This window comes from Canis lupus, chromosome 2 (assembly GCF_011100685.1).
Source record: "Canis lupus familiaris isolate Mischka breed German Shepherd chromosome 2, alternate assembly UU_Cfam_GSD_1.0, whole genome shotgun sequence".
In the NCBI taxonomy this organism is placed as follows: Eukaryota; Metazoa; Chordata; class Mammalia; order Carnivora; family Canidae; genus Canis; species Canis lupus.
This window is the reverse complement of record NC_049223.1, coordinates 16,507,823-16,533,275: the sequence shown is the minus strand read 5'-3', so window position 1 is coordinate 16,533,275 and position 25,453 is coordinate 16,507,823. Positions and strand designations below refer to the sequence as shown.

The window sequence follows — 25,453 nt, the reverse complement described above, 5'->3', positions numbered from 1 at the left end:
TTTGTGAATATTTTTCCGAAACCCCCTCCAGATGTTTCCAGCAGAATTCTGTAAGCCAGACTGTTCTTTTGTTTGTTTGTTGGTATTTGGTTTTAACGTGCCAAGCATTTGGGATCATACAAAAGAGATGACTATAGAGGAGGTTTGTTCTCCTCTTTTCTCCCCCAAGCCCCCGCCCAAAGAGCTCCTTTTCAATGTAAGGAGTCAAAAGCTTCCTGTGTTATGCTTTGGACTTCTCCCGGCAACATTCAAACCTTTGTCTGGGCCAGAAGAAGAGTCAGGGAGGCTCCCTCCAGACTGGCAGCCAGCTTTCAAAGTCTCCCCTTTCCAAGTGGAGAAATAAATTAGAGCTGACACTTGGAGCGTGTGTATGCCTGCTGCCTTTAGATTTGTGCTCGCGCGAGCTTATTTATTTTTGCCCCGTTGCAAAAAGATTTATGATCCCTAATTATGGATCCTGACACTCCACAGATGCACTTAGGTTGCTTTTCACTTTCTGATGGCTTTCAAAAGCTTTCCTTTTCAACTCTAAGCCCTCATGGGCAACAAGGGTCCCTTTTGAAAGAGGGTCTGGCCAGTGCCACTGCCTCCCAGGCTGTGTTTGCAGGGCTCCGGCTTCATCAGGGCTCCGGGATTGATGGATGGGTAGTAACCTCGGCCACTGCTTTATTTACTCTTTCTTGGCCCTTGTTTCTTCTAGAGAATTGAAGTGAATGTATAAAAAAATGTGTTTCTAAGTAAAAGCTGGCAAGTGGAGTGTCAGCCTGGAAATAACCTTTTCAAGACATTTCAGAAAAACAAGAGTACTTCATTATTTGAAGTTTATTCTAAAAAGATAACAGTGGATGGCTGATTTGGCTGGGACTGTCGTGTTGGCTCAGCAAGTGAAAAACTGCATTGATTATGCAAAACAGATAAAGGGACATGAACTTCACGGGCAATTCATCCAAACTGACGTAGGATGATGTGGGAGGACCCTTTGGTTCCTTTTGCTGATGCACAGCTCACGGCATTTCTTCAGAAGCAAGTAGAAAGGTTGATCTAATGGGTGGAGCAGCCGTTACAAAACCTGGGATCAGCCCAGGCCCCAAGTGTCCTGAGGGAAGTACGGGGGTTCACCCTGAAGAGAGGGGTGTAATGAAAGGCTTGAACCATCTGAAAATCCAGGCATATTTTGGAACCTGGGTGGGACTCTCAGCTCTTCCTTTCCTGGCTCCCTCCTTTCCACCCAGAGTCCATCCACCTACTACTTTTCTGGTGTGTGGACCTGATTCTCGGAGTGTGGGCTGGTAGTGGTGGTGCTGTTGGGCCTAGAACCTTATTTCTCATGCCAGGGATCAGGCTTCCCAGGGCACGGCAGCAATGTGTCAGGTCCCCCAAGACCTCCTGATCCTGACCTGATCCTGTATTTCCCAGAAAATTGTGAAGGAGAAGCCAAATAATTTAATTGTTAGGGGCACTTGGGTGGCTCAGTGGTTGAATGTCTGCCTTTGGCTCAGGTCACCATCCCAGGCTCCTGGGATCAAACCCCATGTCAGACTCCCTGTTACATCTGCTTCTCCCTCTGCCCGTGTCTTTGCCTCTCTCTGTGTGTCTCTCATGAATAAATAAATAAAATCTTTAAAAAAACTTAATTGATAAAATATTTTAAAACATTATTATCTATATTTTATTTTTATTTATTTTTTTATTTATGATAGTCACAGAGAGAGAGAGAGAGGCAGAGACACAGGCAGAGGGAGAAGCAGGCTCCATGCACCGGGAGCCCGACGTGGGATTCGATCCCGGGTCTCCAGGATCGCGCCCTGGGCCAAAGGCAGGCGCCAAACCGCTGCGCCACCCAGGGATCCCTATTATCTACATTTTAAAGCAAACCCAGGCGTATCATGGGATGAGAAGTTAAATCCACAGAACTCTTGACATAGTCTTAGCCTCCGGTGAAGAGGCTGCTTTCCCAGGGTCTCTATCACTCACCCCTCAGAGTCAGGGTACTTTGGGGGTAACGCTGCAAGTGTCTATAGCACTTACTATGGCTGTTCTCCCAACCCTGCAAGGTGAACGGAGTTGAGATCAGTTTGCTTGCTGACGAAAATAACTAAATTTTGTTGGTAAATTCAGTCTTGCAGTAAGGGAGTATATCAAGCAACCCCAACTAAAGAAGCCATCTGCTTCCTCCTCCTCCTTCTCCTCCTCCTCCCCCCTCATTTTCTGTCCTTAGCTTCAGTAAAGCTGCATGGAGGATACTCTCAACTGCCTGGGCCAGTGTCATCAAGTCTGGGCTCCAGGTTTCTGAAGGATTGCTCTGACCACCAGGATTTCTGCCCAACTTGCTCCCAGGGTCCTCCTAAACGAAGCAATCACCTGGAAGAGCTGTTTTGAAGACCCTCTACTAAGCATAGCGGGGAGCTTGCTGCTGTGATTTTTCAATCTGCAAACTAGGACATCTCTCGTTTTCATTACAAAAGTCTCATAAAGCCCAAAATGCAAGAGTCAGTAAGAGTTTTTTAAGGCGCCAATGAAATCAGGCACCTTAAAAATGTCTCGCTTGCTTACACCTCTCCAGGGATTTCCCATGAGCTCAGGCCAAAAGGCCACCTGCTTGCCGTGGCCCCTGCGGCCTGCATAGTTTGCCACGCCTCTCTTCCCACCGGGTCCCCTGCCCATCCCCCAGGCCCCATGGTGCTCCAGCCACCCGGGTTTTCTTTCTCTTCCATGAATGCGCCCGGCCTTCTGCTCTCTGAGGGTGCAGGTGCCGTGCCAAGTGTTCTGTCGCCATGGTCTTCGCCGAGCTTGCCACTTTCTGGGACTTCTGTCTCTGCTCCAACATCGCCCCTCCACAGCGTCTCTGACAACTCCCTCCTCCCCCACCAGCACTGTGTCCAGAAACATAGCACCTTTTTCACTTTCTTCATGGAATTTCAGTGTCTGAAGCCGTCTTGTTCCTTTAATAGTTTATTTCTCGTTCGGCCTCCTGCGTCCACCCTCAGGCCCCAACCCTGACTTCAAACACCATGAGAGCCAAGAAGCCTTGTTCTGCCCCATGCTACACAGAATCCCAGTGTCCTGCACAGATCCCGTTACATAGAAGGAGCATGGTGATCACTGTTGAGTGAATGAATGGGTAAATGAATGAATGAATGAATGAATGTGTCAGGCACTGTGCTGGTGGCAGAGGGTCAATGGTGAGGACCGACCCCCACCTCCATGTGGCTTTGCAGATGGGTGCAGGGGACAGGAAGTGGATGGGTCACCCACATCCAGGCTAAGTTGAACAGGAGACTGGTCTCATGGAGGGATCCAGGAGGCTTCCCTGGGGAGGTGATACAATCTGAAGAGTGAGAAGAGTTTTCCACTTGATAATACGGTGTTAATTTGGAATTAGCCTGGCTCTCAGAGGATAAAAGAGTGAAAGACGGGCGGTCACACACGAGTGAGTGGCTGCCCAAGGGAGCCTCTCTAAGGCCAGTAGACCTCAGTTCACGTCTTTTTATATCTGAATCCACTGTTTTTCCCCCTTATCTTTTTTTCTTTCTCTTTCTCTCCTCTTTGTTTTTTTTGAAAAGTATTAAACTCTCTTCACAGAACACACTGATTTTTTTTCAACCTACATTTGCTTTCCCTCAACCCCACCCCCCAGTCGTCTATGTTTCCAACCCAGATGCTTGCTTTCTTTTTTTCTTTAAAAGATTCTATTTATTTATTCATGAGAGACACAGAGAGAGGCAGAGACACAGGCAGAGGGAGAAGCAGGCTCCCTGTGAGGAGCCCAATGTGGGACTTGATCCTGGGATCCTGGGATCAAGACCCAAGCCAAAGGCAGATGCTCAACCACTGAGCCACCCAGGCACCCCAACCCAGGTGCTTCAAAAGTGTCTTTTCTTTTCTGTTTGTCAGACAGTGATGATTTCCTGCATGTGTGATTGGCGTGGAGCTGCTCCTCATTCTTCCGAAGTTGGCTCAGCACTGTGCCTCCCAGCCATCCCTTGTCACCCATGAGCAGCCCGAGCCACCGACTTTTCAAAAAGTTAACAAACCAGAGAGCCTGGCCAGGCTCTGCCCTGCACCTTTTTGTTTCTCCTGATATTCTGTGTACGTTTCAAAGAAAATTTCTTCTGTAGCTTTCCTATTTATTTATTTTTTACAGATTTTATTTATTTGAGAGTGAGCGAGCACACCAGTGGAGTGGGGAGGGGCAGAGGGAGAGGGAAAAGCAGACTCTCGGCTAAGCAGGGAGCCCTACAATGAGCAGGAGCCCAGGGTCCTGGAATCATGACCTGAGTGGAAGGCAGATACTTAACTGACTGAGCCACCCGGGCACCCTGCTTTTCCTCTTTACCTAAATCAGCTCCTGAAAATGGTGGTGGTCAGAGCGATCTGAAGCTCAGCAAGGTCCTTGCACCTTTTTACCTTCCCCAGGGTAGAGCTGCAGTAAAAGCAACGGAGCCTAGAGACTTAAGAGATGCATGAGGTTTCAGATGCTCCCACCTGGGAAAACGAGCTGCTCCTTACTTCATTCTCAGGGTGCAACTCTTGGGGGTGGGGGGTGAGTCTTCCTTTCAGCTGTGTCTACCTCAAAGAGAAGGTGACCCAGTACTGCCCTCCGTGCATTGATGACACGCACAAGTCAAGGAAGGGACTTTTTGTTCTCTATCAGAGGGATTTCAGTTATGGCCAGTTAGAAGATGCCACTTGCCCAGAGCAGCAGTCCAAGTTCCAGCATGAGTTCCTCATCATCCCACTGCCACCCTCCAGCTGGACAGAGCAAGGTGCTGTGTGCCATGTACCAGATGGCCCCAGGCTCTTAGGACACTGAGTTCCCCATGTGCCTCTTAAATACAACAGAGCAAATGTCCCTTCCAGGGGCTTACGGGGATGCATGCTGAGCTCTAACTCCTCCACAGAAGCAGTGGAAGGATGATGATTGTTGAAAGCCTGTGAACTTGGAATGATTAATTGAATAAAATGTTGATGTTAATCCGAGAAAGACATATTTTCAGGTAAAAGGGTCAGATCTTTGTAGGCAGTGATTATCACAAACAAAAAGATCATGCTTTGTGGGTAAGGGTATTTGGAAATCAAGAAGAGAAAAATATCCTGGGACAAAATTTTTTTTCTGAGATATTCTTGTGAGTAAGGATTGGTCCTTGCTTTAAGTACAAGTTGAGATGGAAAGAAAAACATACCCAGGGAAACAAAAAGCTTACAACATGGTTTTGGAAGTGAGGTCTTTTTAGACAGATGGATGTAGTTTTGGAATTGTTCTTTGAAAATTGTTTTTTTAACCCTCTGACCTGAAGTTTGTGCTTGAAATTCTGCAGAGTGATGAATCCTTTTCGTGTTGATTGTATCATGTCCTGTGAAGAATTTAGTATTTGTTTTATCAAGAGATCTAGTTGATCTAAGAAGATAAGAATATTTTCTTTCTCTTCCAGTTTTCACAATGAGAGGACCTGAATTCAGTCTAATTGAAGGAAAACTATGGGGTTCAGCATTTGGGGGAGAGCTGGCTTATATAACAATGCTAAGGGCTTCTTCCGCTTTTGGAAATTGAGCATTAGGCCGCTTCGCTATTACGGAGGACCTATATTAGTATCTGTTTCTCCTAAATGACAGAAATCTGGACAGGATTTCTGCTTTTCTGAAGAAAGACAAAAACAGCATTCAGTGTGTGTTTGACAGGGAGCCCGTGATAGAGACAGCGCAGGGCCCACAGATCTCCTTCCCCAGGAACTCCACTCTGCATCTCAGCACTAAGCCACCACCACTTCGACCTGGGTCTGTGAACATCTGTGCTCTACTTCAATTTATCTTGTGCATCCGTTAGCAAGATGTGTCCTAAGGTATAAGTAAAGCCTAAAAGAGGTTATTTTTGGGGTGTGGGGATGCTCAAAAGCATTTCCACGTAAATGAATGGTAGCTGCTTCTTCGCGTTATGCCATTTCAACTTAGGAAGGGTTTCCTAGGAATGCTCTCTCTTCACATGGTAGGGGAAACCGGTATCTCAAATCAAGAACCGAGAGCACAGGTAAATAGGAAGAAAGGAATGACAGACGTTCTTGAAACTCTTGGTTTCAGATGAGGTTATATTCATGGCACTAGGAATAAGCCCTCCATCCTTTGCTTCAGAAATTTATCACCCTGGAAATCAGATATTTTTGAGCAGCTCAGTTGCCATTTTTAATGGATTTAAAAAATTCTATGGAAGTCTCCCACATGCTAGAGTCTTCCATATATGTTTCTTGTTAGATGGACTCAGTATGTTTTAGCTTTGGCTTGTTAAAGTTATTTACATGGCCTAAGGTCAAATGGTGTTGTTTCACATTTTGCTTGACGGAAATGTCACTGGACTGCATTGTTTTTATAGGCAGAGATCAGTTTCAGCGAGGTGGTAGAGAACTTCACTTCCAATGTGTCTGTTTAGCAATACATTCACCAGGCATTCACCTCTTCTGGAGAAGATATAAAACAGTGAGGTCTGTATCTGGAGTTTCGGTGTGGTGGTTCCTGATCTGAGAGGGGCTGGTTCGCACGTTGTCATGCTCACACACCAGCAGGGGAGAAGGTCAAGCATAACATTCTTTCCAACAGAGGCAATGGAGCGGTGGCTTTGCTCGCTCGAGAATTATGTAAGAAATTGAGATGTCTGGAGGTCATCGATGGTAACCGGAGGAGAAAATTGAACTGAGCAGGCTGCTTCCACTTAGTGAGGCTCCTCTAGGAGATTATTTACAAGTCTCAGAGTCCAGCTCTGGTAGAGCTCAGTTTCACAGAGTTAGAGAAAAGCTGTAAAATAAGCTTAAATCAGCCCATCCAACGTTTGAAAGGGCAAAGGACGGGGGAGAGGGGGAGGAACATAAAGGGGGAGGGAAGAGAGAGGATGCATTCCAAAATCCGCTTAATTTATTCCTTCCTTCTTCATCTTTGTCTCCTTGGCTCTCATCTCTTTCACCACGGAGTCTGCAAGTAGAGCAAAGGGGGGGAAATGGCCAAAATGGTAGCCATCTCTGCTGTTCTGGTAGCAAAGCCTCTGGACTTAGGCGGCCATTTTCTCTTGGATCATGGATGTCCGAAGTCACATTCTATTAGCTCAGCAGCACATGCAAAATAATAACCATAAACCCAGAAATGTGCCGTGGAATTTTCTCCCGCTCTCTTAACGAGCTTTGCAAAGCTCCTCTGTCAAGGAGAGCGAGCAATGTGTAATTTCAAACACATTTTTAATAGTTGCTCTTGGCTCTCTCCGAAGAAGAGGGAGGCATGCTGACGCGGCTGTAGGAGAGGCAGCAACTTTATAAGAGTAATGTGAAACAAATCACCCAGGTGCTAGTAGCACTTGGAAAGCGTGGGGAGCTGCCTGGGAAGCTGGGGCTCATCAGGCAGAGAGCAGTGCTGGAGTCTGACATGTGGCTCTAGAAGTCAGACCAGGGTGGCATATGGCAGGTCCACATGAAGATAGGCACCTCCAGAGCTCTCCATCCAAGTCATTCTCAGGTGTTTCCACTTTCCAAAGTCCATTTTCCTCTTCCACCAAGCAAGATTTTGTAAAACAGAGGAAAGTGGTAGAAAGAGTGGAAAAATGGGAGCAGGTGCCAGACCACCAAGGAGCATCAGTTAGGATGCCCGGAGCTCTTGGTCCTTGGCTGTAGCAGCAGATCGATCCATGGTGTAACTCAATGTCTTAGCCCCATTGCTGAGGACTCCGAACTCCTGGAGATGGGGTGGAGGAGGTGTATGACTCTTGGGCTTTGCTTGCTAAAGAACCCCAAAAACACTTATCAGAAAGACATGAAGGGCTAACAACAACAAAAAAATCTTATGCTCAGGATAAAAAGGGTCATAGGAAGAATTCTGTGCCTTCCTGCCTCCTCCATTTTCCCACAAGCCTTTATAAGTACCTGACCAGAGTTTCCTAACACTCAGAACTCATGGTAAGATAGCAGGTCAGAATATCTGAAATTGAGACAACTTTGAAAAATCTGTGACTATGGTTATTATAATGTAGATTTGATTTAATGAGTCTACCAAAGTCGTGATGCCTATCAAATTAGGAAATGCTAACTTGAAAAAGACCTTTCCTATTTTTTATCCTCTAATCGGTAATGGCAAAGTCATTTCCTCATGATCAGTTTCAATGGAGCATCTGTTTTTACAGGAGAGAGGAAATCGAGATGTCTTGAGTCAGAGGGCTAAAAAACTGCTAGGGGGTCATCCGTTCCAAGCCCCTCGTTTTACGGATGGCGAGGCTGGAATGACAAAATCAGTGGCTGAGAAACTCAGGACCCCCATTTCTACGCTCAGTGTTATTCCCCCCACCTTGTGCAGCCTGTTGTGTATCTGCTCTATGGGGGCCAGTTCTGCCTTGGGGGGTTCTGCACCCCACCATCCGTCCTCCCCCATTGCTGTCTGTGATGGGAAGACAGTGAGCTGCTTCTTCGACTCCCAGACTTTCAGCAGCATCGCAGCTCAAGTGGGATCCCTAGGAAGGAAAATGCTGAGTGGGTCTGGCATTGGTACAAGTAGGCTAATCACGGTGAGTGGCTGGTAGGAGATGTGAGACAGACACGGGCTCCATGCAGTACCATTTTGCTCCCGGCCCCGAGCTTACCCTCCCGGTCTCCTTTAGGTCATCTATTTCTTCCCTGACAAAAACATCTGGTTGTTTCCAAACTGAAATTTTTATGCATTTCAACTCATGTAGGAATGTTGAAAAGCTGTTCTGAAAAACATAGCTCCTCCCTGTGCCAAACCAGTTGGGCTGGAATGAACAACTGTTGTTATAAATCTCCACTCTGCCTCTTCAACGGCCCCAGAAGGTACAAAATAGAATGTTTCATGAGACTGGCCAGACGGATCAAATAAGCCCTGCCCAGAGGAGCCCTGTGCGTGAAGAGTACGGGAACACCCCTTTCTCCCCTCTCCCGTCCGTTCTCTGAGTCTCTCTTTCAAACAGTTTCTGGAACTGTTGGCAAGAGGACAGCATGTCAGGGTTCTCTGTGTTCACAACAAATTCTTTTGTGTCTTTAAGTGGAAAAATATTTTATGTCATGGCAGAGCAACTGCTTGTTCTATGAGTGATTCACAAAGAAAACTCAGCGACCTAATGATGTGTGTCCTCGCCAAGACCCAGACAGGGAAAGGGATTAAAAAAAAAAAAAAAAAAAAAGTGGCTCAGAATCAAAAGGTACTTTAGAAGTCATTGAGGATGTGAGGCCACCTTCCCACTGAGATCTTCCCATAGTGGACTGTGGAGTTGCCTCCTTGGCTGCCTGTCATTTCGAACCCGTTCCATAGGTATCCTTATCCACACAGTGCTACATCTGCCCCCAAATTCCATGCACAAAACCTCCTGTCCACTTGGGCCTTATTTTTGTGATTTATTATTTCCTAGCAGTGTGTGTCCTCATCAAGGTGGGCTCTTGCAGCTTTTGATGCTCTATATAATGAAGGGCTGGAAATAAAGGGTTCTGGTGCTCCTAGAATCAGAGGGCGCAGACTGGATGGAGGGCACCCAAGAAATCATCTAGCTCAATTTATTGCACACTCAGGAATTCTTTCTGCTAAATATCTTTCCTCAGATGACTTTGACCAGGTCTTACTCCCCAACAGGGAGCTCACTACTTCACAAGACAGCCTGGGTCATTGTTAAAGGGCTGCGATTGCTAGGAGGTGCTCCGTTCTCTTGTTGAGCAAGTCTGTCTCCTTGTCACTTGGACTTCCTTCTGCAACATGTCCTTCTTTTTGACAAATGGTCCTTTCAGTATTTGAAAAGAGCCCTCACATTTCTCCAGCTTTCTTTTCCAAGCAACACATCCTCTTTTTGCAGCCATTTCTCATGTTCTTCAGAACTTTGCTCATTCAGTCTTCCACCTCCGCTTACTCTCTAGTTATTCTCAATCCTCTGATCTTTTCTCCATATGAATCCATGCCAACCTGAGTCTCCTCCATTCTGTTCTTCTGTGATTTATTTTTGGAGACTAAAATCTAAGACTTTACCCTTTCTTTTTCCTGTGGTAGGGTTCATGTCACCAATTTCAGCCAATATTCGAGGTGGTTGATGGTGTGTTGAATCCTGAGTCTGTCGTCTATGGCACTGGCTATCCCTGCTGATTTATTTTCACTTAAAACACTGATATTGTCTGTCTTCATAAAAGTCACTGATGAAAAAAGTTAAAGCTCAGAAACAACTCTCTAGACATTATCAGGCCATTACTCACTCTTTGGATTGAATTGCTCACCAATTTCAGATCCAGCCAGCCTTATTCTCATCCAGTCTGCATTTTACCATCTCTTCTTTTTTTCTTTTCTTTTCTCTTCTTTCTCTTTTCTTTTGTCTATCCTCTCCTCTCTTCTCCTCTTCCCTTTGCTTCTTTCCTTTCCTTTTCTTTTTTAACATTTTATTTATTTATTTGAAAGAGAGAGCACATGAGCAGGAGGGGCAGAGGAGAAGGAGAAAGAAAAACTCAAGCAGACTCTGTGCTGAGTCTGAGTGGGGAGCCCATCTTGGGGCTTGATCTCATGACTCTGAGATCCTGACCTGAGCTGGAGCCAGGAGACAGATGCTTAACTGACTGTGCCACCCAGGCACTCCTTCACCATATTGTCCATACAAATCTTGCTGGGTGTTTTCTCATGTTTTGCTGAAACTGCATAACATGTCCACTGCACTTTCCTCCTCTATCAACCCAGAGACGCTGTCGAAAATGGAACTAAAAAAAAAAAAAAAAAAGAAAGAAAAGAAAATGGAACTAAATCAAATGCAGGAACCTATCCTGCCAGTGCAGTAGCAGCTTTCCTTTCTAAATATCCTTCCCATGAACCTGTTTGGTTAGCTACTCCTCTCCTCCTCGAATTCCCTTTGGGGACCCCTTTCTCCTGCATTCAGAGCACCAGGATGCCTTTTGTGGATCATCACGGAATTCACTAGACCCATATCCTAAGTCCATATGAGGTTGCCTTACAGGATAATGTCTGCATTTCAAGGGCAGCCCTCTGTGCCTCAACCCAAGAGTGCACAAGGAAGATTGGTAGCAACACTAGTGCCTGGTACGATCACATCTGGAGCTGGCTGGCCTTCTCATCACAATCTCCTTGTCTGTACCTCTGGCAACTCTCCTCGTGAGCCACCAAGCCTCACACCCCAACACTCCAACAGGCATCCCGTCACACAATGGGAATCTTTGATGAGGCTCGGGACAGGCTTCTTTTAGCCAGGACTGAAAATGACCTCAAGGGATTTTTTTTTTTCCCTTCTCAGTTCTTTTCTAAGCCATGCTATGCCAGGTTAGGCCAGTTGGGGGTTTTAAAAACTTCCCCCTCTTTTTTTCCCCACTATCTCTTTATTCAACACTCTTCTTCATTAGAGCAAGCAGAGGGCTCATTTATTCATTTATTCATTCATTCATTCATTCATTCAAAGAGTCATTAAGCACCTACTATGTGTCAGCCTAAGGTAGGCACTGGAGATTCAGAGGGGAGCCAGGCACACTGAGCCCTGCCCACAGAGATGCCAGTCCAGCTAGGAAGCAACAGTATGAATGGGGGTTATGGGAAGGCTAAGGGTACATCTCGCTCTAGAGATCAGGGCAATGATGTGGGTCATAATAGGACAATTATTACCTGCGTGCACCTGAGAGCCTGAGAGGAAGACAGCTGCTCCTGGGAAACGTGTCCAGAGTCATGTCCCCCAAAACACCTCCGGATTCCCCCAAAGTTGAAGATCCTGTCTGTGTGTTGGAAAAGGGCTCTTTCCATAGCCCATCTCAATTTAAACCCTGGAGCTGTCACAGCCTCTGTTTACTTACAGAATATTTACCTACCTGTGGGGTGATTTATTTCTGTAGGGAAATGTCTGGAAGGCTTCTTCCTCATTGCTGGATTTGCCACATACCCTCTTCCTGGCCCTGAGTCTCCGCTTCGTCTTCAAAACACCAGAAGTGCCCCAAAGATGCCTGCTGGAATTAGAATTCCTGGTTGTTGGATGCCGAGGGCTTTGGCTTTGAGAAACCAGGGCCGGGAAATGTGTTTTTGACAACCGTAAGCAAGGCTCTGTTTCTAGGGCCCAGCGGGATCACTGGGGGGACCGCCTTCCAGCCCTGCCTTGTGGGGGCAGCAAGAAGCTGGGGCCTGGCCAGCCCCTGGCACATGGATGTCTGGGGCCTGTGCAGCCTGCGCAGCCAGAGGGAAGGAAGGTGAGGAGCAGAATTGCCCGCAGGGTTTTCTCCGCCTTGTCTGTCTGGGGAAGGGGAAGGGGCCCGAGTGCGGCCTCCGGCCTCCGCCCCTCCGGAGCTGCCTCGGGCCCTTCCTCCTCCTGGACCGGGCGCCCCGGCGGCGGCCCGGCCCCTCGGTCCCGGTCCCGTCGCAGGCCAGCCAGGGCTCGGGCCTCCGGGAGCCCCGCAGGGAGCCAGGGAAGGGGGGGCGCAGGGCTCTGCACGGCAGCGTGGGGCCCGGCACCGCGGCCCGCGGGGGCACGGGGCAAACTCCGCGTGGCTACTCCCGAAGCACGTGATGAGAATTAGGCTTCCCGGGGGGGGGGGGGGGGGGGGCGGGGGGCACAGTCTCACACAGTGAAGCCAAACCCTGTCCCTCCCCCTTGCGTCGTGCGGCGGCCTCGGTCCGCGGTGATTTCCTGGGAGGAGGCCGGTGCCCGCGGGCCGCGGGGCTGTCACTCCTCATATCCTACCCGCGCGAAACCTCGTTTCCCTGGAAAAATAATAAAATGCGGAGCCGGTCGCTTTTAAAATGGCTTGTGTTTCACAGTTCGAGTTGAGTTTTCTGTCAGGAAGTGATTAGCCAGGAGGCCTTCAGGGTGGTGGGGCGGGGAGGCGAGGCGGCGGGTGAGCGCGGGGCGCGGGGAGGGTGGGAGCGGGGGTGCGGGGAGGCGGGTGCAGGGTCTGCTCTGTCCTCTGCCCCGGGCGGCGGCGGGCGGTCACGGTCACGGTCACGGTCACGAGCCGGCGGGCCCCGGGCTGACGACAAAGCCGCGGCGTCCTGTTAGTCCTCCGTCTACGTGGGGTCATTTCTGCAGCTCTGGGCAGGGCTGCTCGGGGAAGGGCCAGGGTCCAGCGCAAGGAGACAGATGATACATCGGTCGTGGAGCCAGGCAGCCACTGGATGTCAGCAGCCCGTGTCATTTTAGGACCATGGGGATGGGCCAGTGAAAATCCCAGGCAGCCCTAAACCAGCCCACAGATGCCAGGAAAACAAAAAATGGAAATAGGGGACGTGGGGCTGGGCGGAGGGGAGCGCGGGCAGACTGGAGACCGGCCCGGCCGTACATCTGCACGCTGGGGCAGCACCGGGTGCACATTGAACAGCAACGTCCATACACAGGCCGTACTGGAGCATGTTCGTGAACATCCCCGAAAGGGCAGGGAGCTCAAATACACATTTGGAATTTTCATTGGAAACACATGCACAATTAACAACAATGAAAGCATAGCTTAGAAAAAGTGAACTTGCACCTAGGCAATTAGCGAGCTGGTTCATTTTGATTTGCTCCGTTGTGGGGCGCAGATCACCACCTCCCAATGCTGTGACCGTAGTGGAAGGCTAGAAGGAGTTCAGATACGTTTGGTCCTATGGAAGGCTTTCCAGATTCATGCTTCAGCTGGAGGGCCAGATGGAGGCTGGGCTTTTTATATGTAACACCTTGTGATTCCCAGGTTACTCAGTTTGGAAAAGGGATTTACAGACAAAAGTATTCATCGTATTTTTAACCTTCTTCTAATACGCACAGAGAGAGAAGTGTGTCTCTCAGCTCAGGGAGCTTTCTTAAACGGAACACATCCATGTAGGCAAGAAAGCACACCAGCAGCCCCACTCTGCTCCCTTCCAGCCACTGCTGTCTCCCTCTTAGTCATTAGAGTTTAAATTACACTTTTTCTTGTCAGCCCCTAAGATGATGATGATTTATCCTGTGCCAGGATTTCAGGGCAGAGCAAGCCCAGGCTGGGGGCATGCTGTGTATCCTGGAATCCTCCTCAGGTTCCCCTGGCTGTGCCTCCACTTCCCTAAGGCTCCCCAGTATTACCCAGAGTCTGGCTCAGATATCATCTCCCTGAAATCCAAATCCAAATTTCTACCTCCTCGATTCCAGTGGCCATGGGGCTTTGTAAACTCACCCATCTTAAATATCATCTAAGCCACACCGGGGCTTCAGTATGGCTACCACGGACCAGATGGCTCGTAAACAACAGAAATTTAGTTCTTCCAGTTCAACCTCCCAGTTGCTGGGAGGTTCCAAGATCAAGGTGTCAGCAGATCTGGTGTCTGGTGAGGACCTGGCCCCTGGTTCATGGATGGTTGTCTTTTCCCTGTTTCCTCTAGTGGAAGAAGGAATGAAAAGAAATGAAAAGGAAAGAAAGAGGTCTCTATTGCAAGGGCACTAATCCCATTCCCATGACCTAATCACTTCCCAAAGGCCCGCTCTCCAAATATCATCATCTTGGGGGTTAGGATTTTAACATATGAGTTTTGGGAGGATTCAAACATTCAGTCCCATCCCAAACATATTGAGAGCCACCTGGTACCAGGATCTCTGCTCTTGAAGAGTTTAGGAACCTATAGGCGGGAAGATGAGGACCCAAAAGGAAGCATTTAGCTTGATCTTAAGAGGTCAAGGAAGGCTTCCTAGAGGAAGAGGAGCCCAAGCAGGGACCTGGAAGACTAACTCAGAGCCATCCATGTGAAGGAGCAGGTGTTAAGAAGAATGGAGTTCAAAGCAGTGAGAATAGCATGTGCAAAAATGGGAGAAAGGTGAGAGGTGAGGTGGGAGAGGGTAGCCAGGATCGACTCATGAAGGTCCTTTAGGTTCTGAGTGACCTATGTCCCAGTTTGCCCTGGGATAATCTCCACTTACATCTGTTGTCCCAGCATAAAGACTACCTCTGCCCCTCCTTCACTCTCAGTAGTGATTGGTTTGGACAAAAAAGTGTTATGGTGGCCCATTCAAGCCACATTAAAGAACCAACCCAAATTCCATCCTTGAAGACCCAAGGAGCCAGCAAAGGCCTTTGAGGAGGGGAGAAACACGATCACATCTGCAGTTTAGAAATACTACTTTGGTGGCAGTTGAAGAATGTTTTGAGGAAAAGCATACCGGAAGCAAGGGATGTTTTAGATTTTTGCTTTAATCCAAGGTGGAGATGGTGGTGGCCAGGGTCAAGAGATCAATAGTGATGGTGGATGAATCCACGACATATGAGAAATACGGAGAGGGAGGAATCACAAGGGCTTAGTCATTTTATTTACTCTAGGTTCATTAGTCATTTATGTGCTGCCTTCTGAGACTAGACCTAGAGACTTCTGAGACTAAAACTAGATGCTGCTGGCAGCCTGGCGCTCCGGTTCCAGGAACACAGAACCCTTGGAAGGGCTGGAAGAAGAGAGCGACCAGCCCAGTGTGGTGTTTTCCCTCTCTGGAATGCAGAGCTTTCTTTTGCTGAGCCGGGTCCCAGCAGCGGCCTGGGCTGAAGCCAAGGTCAGGGCTGGGGCAGGGCAGTGCTGGTTTGGGGTGGTAGGGACAGCATGGTAGCAATGGGGTTCTCCGCAAAGCCTTTGCCCCTTGACTGGGAGGCGGGGTCCCATCCTGTAGGGTTGAGGAATGCTACAGGCTAGTGAATTACATTTTAGAAAATATTTTATCAACACCTCTAACATAGTACAAACTCAAGTCGGTGCCACATGTGTTTTCCATGTGTGTTGCGACGGTAGGAAGTAACCAAACAACTCTGTATTGAACTTGTCAGAATATAATCAAAAATTCTGCTAATTACTTCAGCATGAAGCATAGCGAGCGCTCTCCCTTAATCATCAGAAGCAAGTCCCATTAGCGAGCGCCGAGGCTCAATAACACCACTTTATTGTGTTTCTTGGACAACTGCAAAAGCTTATCTTTCACTGCAAGGTTTTCTCATTTTTGGAACCTCCATCCCCATAACAGTCATCATTACTGACTACATCAAGAGTGTAGTTCTGGGAAAAGTACTGTGCAAAGAAATTCCTGAAATGGGAATGGACATTCATGTTGAAGTGGTGGTTTTTGCCAGAAAGTTAAACTCTAGCAAATGAATTGATTTTTCTAGGCGGCTGGCTTCATTGCCCGAGAGAGCAGCATACAAAACTCTGCTGGGTGTACATGCTAGTTAGCACGTTTGTTTTATCTCTGAGAGGCCAATAATAACGACAGAACAAAGTTAAAGGCGCTCTGAGCCCAGGCAGAAGAATTAAGAGGTTTGTAACATTTACAAAGGAAAACATTATTTCTCTTTAATCTTTCTTGCCGTTCGGTTCAGCTCCCTTTAAGCATCTGCGAGTTCTGAGGCTGGAAAGAAAGAAAAAGAAGAAAGAGAAGCAAGTGAAGGCAGGGCAAAGAAAGAGTAAGTTCTCCGAGAGAATGCACAATTATTTCTACAGATAGGAGAGCCTTAGGGCAGAGTCTGTCAATGTTTATATTTGGTTTTTAAATGAAATATGGTAAGCCCCATTTACTATTCAGAAACCCAAATTTACAAAACAGATTTTTTTGTTATTGTTGTTAGCGGGAAGAGGAGGTGGAAATGGGCTGGGATAGGAGTTTGTTCACATTGCATAAAAATTCTTTACTTTGCAAAACGATTCACTGAAAGCTTCCTTTAAATAACAACTCTGCTGGTGCATTTAATTTACCAAAAAGAATCAATTTTAAACAGAACTTTAGGAATAAAGTCTGTGTTGTGCAGTGGAAATGTAGTAGGCATTTAAAAATAAAAACAGTCTGGGGTGAATATTAAAATAAATTTTCATTCTTTGAATAAACTCTTCCTAGGCAAGTATCAGAATGTGGCCAAAGAGCATGATGGGAGGGTTAAGTGGGGGGAAAAGGTTGAGGGAGTAAATTAGGTAGGATTAGGAGAGAGAAGATGGATTTATATTTAAAAACTGGACATGAAATCATATACGGAATGAGTTTTAATAGGAGACCTTGCTTCAGTACAAGTAAACAAATGGATTTCTAGTTCAAGACGCCCAATAAGCTGACCTGCATTTAAACATGCAGGTGATTTCCCCCCTCCCCCTCCAAATTCCCATTGAAATAAGCAAATAAATACACAACCAAGAAATCTGCATCAGTAGATTGGTAAACTGGTAAACCAGTTTACCTGGTTTCTACAAAAGCAGGAATGATCACAAGAATCTAGGTTCAAATATTATTGAAACGCAATGTCTTGTAAAATAAATGTAGGGATATAGAGAGATAAAAAGAATTATAGCAAAAGTCATGCCAAAAGGAAAAGAGAAGTCTTCATAATTGACTTCATAATATAGAGAGACAATTTGGGAGAAGACAGAAACCTAAAATCACATGCAAATACTGTGATGCTGGTAAACGCAGAATCCAGAAAACATATGCCCCTTTTCTAGCACGCTATGTTGATGAGTTTTGGGGACTGCAAAGGCAGGCAGACTTGAATAGAAGTGAGCCAGAGTAAAGGTCCAGTTAGAGAAAGAAGTCAACTTTACATGTTGGGATAAGGGTCCTTTGAGGAGACAGGTGGTTCATAACAAGTGTCTACTGTCAGGATGATCAAAGAACTTTTAAGAAGAGTTTTTGCCCCATCTGATATTATGTTTCTAGGCTGCTGTAATTCACTATCCCTTCATCACCTCGAATGTTCAGTAGCCTTTGCAGAAGTTTTGGAAGTAATTAAATGCTTATGTAAGGTCCAGAGTGATGAAGATGTCAGGAGATTAAAAGCAAATGGATGGCGAGAATGCAGTTGGGACAGAATGAAGCTGTGGGTATCAATAGGCAGGGCCCCAGGAAGTGCTGCCAAAGGTATTGAGGATGAAAGGCAGACATGAGAGCAAAATTCACCATGAGAATTTAAGTTCCTAGAAATGTGCCAAAATCTGGGAAAGGATGTTAGACTTCTCACTGAATGTGGTAGAGAGGGCCCATGGTTTTGTTTTTAGATATCAAGGAGCCATGGGAGAGCTAGGGTACATAGTGTCTACATTATTAGAGTTAAAAAGATACATCTATGAAAAAGTAAAATGAAAAATAGCCACAAAGCATTAGATAAGATATACAAGGTTAGATTAAAAAAAAAAAAGATATACAAGGTTGGATCAAATAAAGCAGTTATGACATTAACTTAACTTGCTAGTAAATGACAAAGATTCAGAGACTTGGTTTCGTGGTAGGATGTAATAGGTCACAGCAGCCCAATGTTCTCCCAGCAGTAACTAGAAAGATCCAGATATTTCCCCCAAATTTTGTTTTTTTAAAAAAGATTTTTTAATTTTTATTTTTAGAGAGAGAAAGAAACTGGTGAGGAGGGGCAAAGGGAGAGAGAGAGTCTCAAGGAGACTTCCCGCTGAACGGGGAGCCAAACGCAAGGCTCCATCTCACCACCCATGAGATCATAACCTGAGCCAAAATCAAGGGTAGGATGCTTAACTGATTGAACCACCCAGATTCTCTTTCCAAAATTATATGTTAAAAGACATAGCAGAGTTGTAGAAACAGAACTAGATGAGTTGGAATTCCAGGTCTGCGGTGATCTGGCAATTACCAGCTTGCCAATCTGGTTAAAAATAAGAAGCTGTTTGCTATTTACAAGAGACACACTTTAAACAAATACCATTTGTAAGAGACTTTATTTATAAAGTTACAGGAAGATGGAAAAACAGCAAAAAAAAGAGCTAAGCCATACAAACACTAACCAAAATCTAGCTGATATAGCTGCATTAATAGCAAACAATAGGATGTAAGACAAGAAATGTTAATAGAGACAGAGGGGTTTCCATAATGATACAAGAGCCAATTCATCATGAAGTCATAATAATTTTAACGTTGTGTATACCTAATAGCTATTAAAGATATAAAGCACAAAAAAAGATATAAAGCACATGTTGATAGAACTAAAAGTAGTCATTTATAATCTGCAATTTTAGTTAGAGATTTTAATACACCATTCTCAGTGACTAATCATAGTTGGTAATAGTAATATGTAGAGAAAAAAGTGGATGAAAACACAGAAGATCTGAACCTGACACATATGGAAATCACACCCCAAAACCACAAAACAAATATTATTTTCAAGGTTACATGAAACATTTACCAAAATAGACTATATGCTATATCATAGAGTAAGTTTCAAAAAATTTCAAAGGACTAAGGATATATAGAAAATGTTTTTTGACCACAGCAGAATTAAACTTGAAATGAATAATGGAAAGATAAGAAAATCTCCAACTCTGAATAACACAAGTATCAAAAAGAACTCATGATAGTAGTTATGAGATATTTTGAAGTCAGTAATAATAAAAAAGTGGCATATCAAAACTTGTGGAATGCCATTACTAACCAAAGAGAAATGTATAGTTTAAATGAACATATTAGAAGAGGAAAAGCGGAAAATCAATGATTTAAATCATGGAGGCTTTAGCCTCTTATTTAGGAAATAAAGAGCAAATTAAACCCTCAGAAAAATAAAGCTAAGGCAGAAATCAGTGATGGGAAGGAAAGATACAGGGACAGGAAATCAACAAATTGCAAGTACAAACTACTTAAGAAAACTATTTAGCAATACCTATTAAAGCTGAATATGTGTATATCTCGCAATCTAGTGATTCCATCCGGGATACACACCAAGAAAAATGAGTTTTGGGGTCCTCCAAAAATAGGATACATACAAGGCATGGACTAGACATGCATTAAGAACGGTTCCCACTCCTGACCCCACAGGTCAGGTCACTACTTCTCCCCATTTTCAGCAGAAGACTGAAGGTTTCCTCTTTGGAGAGGGCAAATCTCACAGGTTCTGGATTTGGGCATACCCAGCACAACCAGGAAGTAAGAGTGAGCTACCATATTGAAAATGGAAAGTCAAAGGGAAAATGACAGGGGTGGTGAGCCCTCTGGTCCTCTTTCTCCATTTGGGTCTCAGAAAACTAACAGCCAGCGTGAACTCTCTAACAGAAAGTTAATTTATTCCTTTCTGAGAAAACCTCCTAGCTCAAAAGAAAAGACTAATCCTTTCTTGCAAGAGTTCTGTGTCCTTAAAGTCTGAACAACTTGCTTTCAGCCGGACCCCAGTGCGCCTGTCAGCTGGAATCTAGGTGTTTGGTTCTCAACATTCTGCATGTCGCTGGGGGAGAGCATAACCAATATCCCAACCTGTCTTTGAGGGATTCCCTAACCCCTAACCTAGGATTCCCACTGTATTTGGGGGAGGAGTCAAGACAATTTAATTTGAAAGGTCAAATATGAGCAGAGTGCTGTCAACATCTGGATTATACCTATATGAAGAAAAGAGCAAAAAATAAAAATAAAAAGAGGAATATTTTTAAAAATAAATAAAATGGCAATGTTGTCCAGTGTACCCTAATTTAATAAGTCCTAATGCAGGTGTTTAATGAAATCAGACGAATGGTTCTAAATTTCACCCAGAATAATAAAGACAGACAAATGACTTTTAAAAGGTGAGGAAAGTAGATTTATTATAGAAGATATTAAAATGAATCATACATTTACAGGAAGTGGCATTTCATACCAGTAGGGAATTGGTCATCCAATGAACTGTGTAGATAACCACTAGAAAAGGAAAGAGTAATGATTTTATGTCCTCTTCCATGGTTAATTAATGAAGAGTTTATGAGAATGCTGGGCATCCCTGGTCCAAGGTGGTAACCACGACTGTTCTCAGTTTCCCTGTCTGTAAAGCACACAGGGTTGCAAAGGTTGCCTGCTAAGATCCCTCTCAGCTCAAATCTAAACTAAGATGGTTCTGCATTTGTTTGTCTTTTTCAAAGTTCAATTGAGTGGTGGCATTTGGTAAATCAAAATAGAAAGACAAAAGTAAAAATAAACTTGTCTGGCTTTCTCTCATGAAAGAAGAGGAAAGATGTCTGAGATGGCCCATCCTGGCCTCGGGGGCCGCAGAGACTCCTGGAGCTTTTTGACATGCACTGTTTGTTTTCAATGGGAAATTACTCAAAATGTAATAAGGAAATATTTTGCTGAGTAAATAGATTCGTTTACATCTTGTGGCATGGACGGTTAAAAAGAATCCTGGCCTTTTAGCTCACTTGGCTGAAGTCCCTCATGGAAGAGAGGGATTTCTCTTTTCCCTAGGATTTCTGCCTTTGCAAAGGGTTCTTCCTCCACCTTTTGAAATCAGATATTTTAAGACACTTGAAATCCAGGGAGGGAAAAGGGACTTTATTCTACTGTGGTGGGGAAGAGAATTATTAATGTTTTGTGGTCACAGCCTTTCCCGAACCTCTTGTGTCTCTCTCTAGAGAATTCTAGCTTTGTCAGCTCAGAGCCTGAGTTTGGGTGCAGAACAGAGGCTGAGACAAATACACAACCGGACAGCAGAGTTCAGGGGGACAGGGAGTCGGCGCTGGAAAGGACAGGATTATGTATGAGAGAGCAAGCAGAGATGAAAGGGAGGAGGGGTGGATGGGGAAGACAAGTGGTGGAGCTGAGAGGGAGGGAGGCCTGAAGACCTGGTGCCGGTCGGCTGCCATTCGGGGTAGGAGGTGGCGGTGAGCCCTGAGAGTTGGCACCTCCTGAGACAGAACTCAGCCTGACTGGCTGCACCCAGAGTGGGAGCTCTCTCCACGTTTCTTGGCAATTTTTCTGTGCGTAGAAGTTGGAACTGATTTAATTTATATTTTTCAGCAGAGTGTGGTTCTTTGAATCAAAACGTATGTGCCGAAGCTGGGCCAAGTGGGTTCCAGTTATGTTTGGGTTACACCACAAAAGCCAAAGGTTGGATCACTCTTGGCCTCTGACGTTCACTTTTCTCTTAGCCTTGCCCCATCTTTTTTCCTCATAGGAGGGTTCTCCTGTTACTCATTCGTAGGCCTTCTCTCTGCTGCAGGCTGCCCTGCCCCGATCCCTTGAATCCCGGTACAGGTAAAAATACATTAAAAAAAAAAAATCTATCTCGAATGCTACCAATGTCACCTCATCTTTGTCCTCATTTGCAGACTCTGAAGAAAATGTCTGTTTGGAAATGATTAGTTGTTTCAAAATAACTGCAGGATATTCCCCATCAACTGGCTACCTATAGACATAATGATATTATTTCTGGGTTGCAAAACCCAAGTCTCCAGCGGGAATGTGCAAAGCTGGGTCCTTGTTTCCTCACACACGGGCACTCACTTAAAGGTATTTGCCAAGTCCTGTGTGCTGTATGCACACATCCATTCAACAGTTATGGAACACCTGTGTGCTAGCCACTCTCCACGCGTGAAGATATAGCAGTACAAAAAGATATAACAAAACAGGTCAAAGGAATTCTGCTTTTTTACAGTCTGTATTTACAGTCTGGTGGATATAGATGAGACAGGTAGTGGTGAGGACTAAGATTTATGACTGAAGCCAAGGGGAAAGCTAGAAGCCATCAGGATGGATGGAGGCCCTCAAAATTTCGATGGGGTGGCCTGTGGTGTTTTCACTGAGGAGGCGATGTTAGAATACATACCCAGGGGACAGGAGAAGGAGAGCATGTTGGCAGGAGGAACTGCCAGGGAGAGGTTGGAGAAGGCCAAGTGACCGGGGGAGGGGCGGCAGGGGAGCAGCATGAGATGATTTCCTGGAGGTTGTGAGGGGCTGGGAAGATCATCCAGGGCCTTGCAGGTCATGGTGAGGACTCGGGCTTTTAACTTATGTGAGACAGGAACCCCCTGGGGGAATCTGAAAAGAGAAGGGACATGATGTGGTAAATTGGAACAGGATCATTTGGGCTTCTGTTTTGAACACAGAGTGAAGATGAGGGAGGAAGCAAGCAGACCAGCTATGAAGCTGCTGCGGTGACTTACATGAGGCAGGAGGGAGGCTTGCACCAGGGCAGTAGCAGTGGAAGTGGGGAGAAACTAGATTCTGATATATTTTTAAGAAGCTGATGAGATCTGCTGACCATCTGGATTCAAGAGTGATTCTAGATTTTTGGTAGGCTAGAGTTCCCCTTCACTGAGAAGGGGGAAAGTTGTGTATGGAGCAGACCTGGATGGGAGTATCAAGAACTTGGTTTGAACATGTCAAGTTTATCTAGAAGACATCCAGATAGAGGGGGCAGGTAGGTGACCATACAGATGAGTTCGGGGCAATGTAGGTAGAGATCAGGGAGTTGCCATTACATGGTTGCTATTTAAAGCCATAGGACAGTTTATGGTCACAGGGGAGTGTCTGTAGATAGACAAGAGAAGATACCCAAGCATGGGGAACTGGAATACATCATTGTTTAAAAGTCAGAAAGATGTGGAAGAACCAGAAAAGGAGTCTTAAAAAGTATGGCCAGAAAGAGGTCATCCTAGAAGCATAGTGAAGATAGCATTTCAGGAAGGACAGCATGATCAGATGTCAAATGCCACTGAAGGAGGGGTGTCAAGAAAACTGAGATGACGTTTGACCACTGGATTTAGCAAAATGAAGGTCCTCAGTGGTGTGGACAAAAGTAATTTCAGCGGAATGGTATGGGTGAAAATTTTATTGAAGTGCTGCCCAGAGAGAGGAAAATTAATAAAAAGAGGGAAGAATTGCCAGAGCAATGTCCTTTAATACTCAAGGGAAGGCAATATTGAATGGGAACGTAAATAGGTAGGCTTCAGTTAGGTGTATGACCCTAACAGGAGAGAAAGTGGAGAATATGGGAACAAAAGCAGGAGGTTTGTGGTGGTGGTTGGAACTAGTGGAAGACCTTTTTGATTGCTTTCTTTTTCTTTTTCTTTTTCTTTTTCTTTTCTTTTCTTTTTCTTTTTTTTTTTTTTTTTTGTGAAATAAGAAGGAAGATCATAAGCTGGGAGGAAAGATGGAGAAAGCATGAAGTAGCTTTTTAGGTTTTCTGGGATAGTAGGAGAATGAACAGACTGAAAAAAATCTATTTAACCAACAGATAGCACGAAGCATCCATTAGAAGCTCATGGATTAAAACAAGATCAGTGAACATGGTGGTGCTTTTAAAAAAAAAAATCTACCCCCAGAGAAGCTGTTCCAAATAGCTAGAGTTGGATTTAACAATGCTAGGTGTTTTGCCATGGGAGTACCCTGAGGCAAGAGAAAAAGCTGAGGCATTGTGGGTATCCATGAGGGTGTAAGTGAAATTTTAGTTGACCAAAGAGCCAAATGAGAACCTGAAGGAGGTAAGGGACAGTGGGAAAAGTGGCAGAATTAATGGATTGAAGGTTCTACTGTCTACGAAAAAAAGATTTGAAGTTTCGGTTCATGACAGTGTAAAATAAAGCAGGCAACCAAAGGAGTGCGTGACTAAGACTGGGTGGTGACAAGACCACTGGAGGGAAGTGGGTTGTCAGGGTTTTGGAATGATCCTGGGAAAGATTGAGAATTTTAGGGAACAGAAGGGGAGGATGCCTGCAACAACAAGGGGTAAGAAGATATGGAATCCGTAGATAAGGGACTCAGGCTGGGTTCTACGGAGGAGGGAGGAAGGAAGGTATAGAAGTGTAGGGAGGACAAGAAGGTTCTGCACCCGCCTCCAGATATAAGGACTGTGGAGGGAGAGCAGCCACCGCTTGGGAGGGCTGCAGAGGTTGCGGGGCCCTCAGGGGAGAGCCAACTCTTAAAGGAAGAAGGTGAAGAAAATGTCCCTAGAAGAGGTATAGGACTGAAGGAGCTTTGTTGATGATTCCCCTTGATTCTAGATGGCAAGGCACGGGGAGATGTGGGAGACTGGAGATGGGCTCAGCAGGGGCGATTTGCAGAGCCATCTGGAGATTTCATGTCCAGAGGAAGGAGGGACACCTGGGATCTTGTGACGACTGACATAAACAAGGATGAAGCACATAAGGAGATGAATCCTGATGGTGCCAAGGCAGCTGTAAGTGCTGACAGCAGCAAGATGTGCGTTTCCCAGGAGCACACAGTGTTGTGGGTAGTGGTATGATGGAGATCGCCAACAACTGGCTCTCTAGGAAAAAAAAAATATGCATGTGTGTATATACATACAAATGTTTAGCATAGATTTTACTCATGTGAAGGATATGTAGTAGCATGTAATTCATAAACAGCAATACAATACATACATATAATATAAAAATATTCTTTATTCTAAATTACATACACGTGTCACTTCAGTGTGACCTTTTTATCTTGCAAAATCTACTACCACTATTGTAAAATATACATAACATAAATTAACCATTTTAATCTTTTTTTGAAGGATTTATTTATTCATTTGAGAGTGAGAAAGAGAGAGAAAGAGAGGGAGAGAGTAAGCAGCAGGAGAAGCAGAAGGAGGAGGAGAGAGAGACTCTCAAGCAGACTCCATGCTGAGCACAGAGCCCAACGTGAGGCTGGATCCCACGACCCCAAGATCACAACTTGAGCTGAAACCAAGAGTCAGATGCCCAATCAACCGTGCCACCCATGTGCCCCCATTTTAATGATTTAGCAGTATGCAGCTCAGCAGCATTAAGCACATTCACCAGGTGCAACCATCAC

General features: G+C 45.4%; 1 long non-coding RNA gene across 2 annotated transcripts; it reads right to left on the bottom strand.

The window, feature by feature from the left end:
• Positions 1–10,492: 10,492 nt before the first annotated feature.
• Positions 10,493–12,816, bottom strand: LOC119869976. Of its 2 annotated transcripts, XR_005355262.1 has the most exons (4): positions 12,680–12,816; positions 11,817–11,951; positions 11,434–11,723; positions 10,493–10,706 (listed from the first exon to the last, which is right to left on the bottom strand). It is a non-coding gene; the product is annotated as an uncharacterized LOC119869976 (long non-coding RNA). The 2 variants fall into 2 exon arrangements; XR_005355261.1 differs by lacking the exon at positions 12,680–12,816 and having other exon boundaries at positions 11,817–12,291.
• Between the last annotated feature and the right edge of the window lie 12,637 nt (positions 12,817–25,453).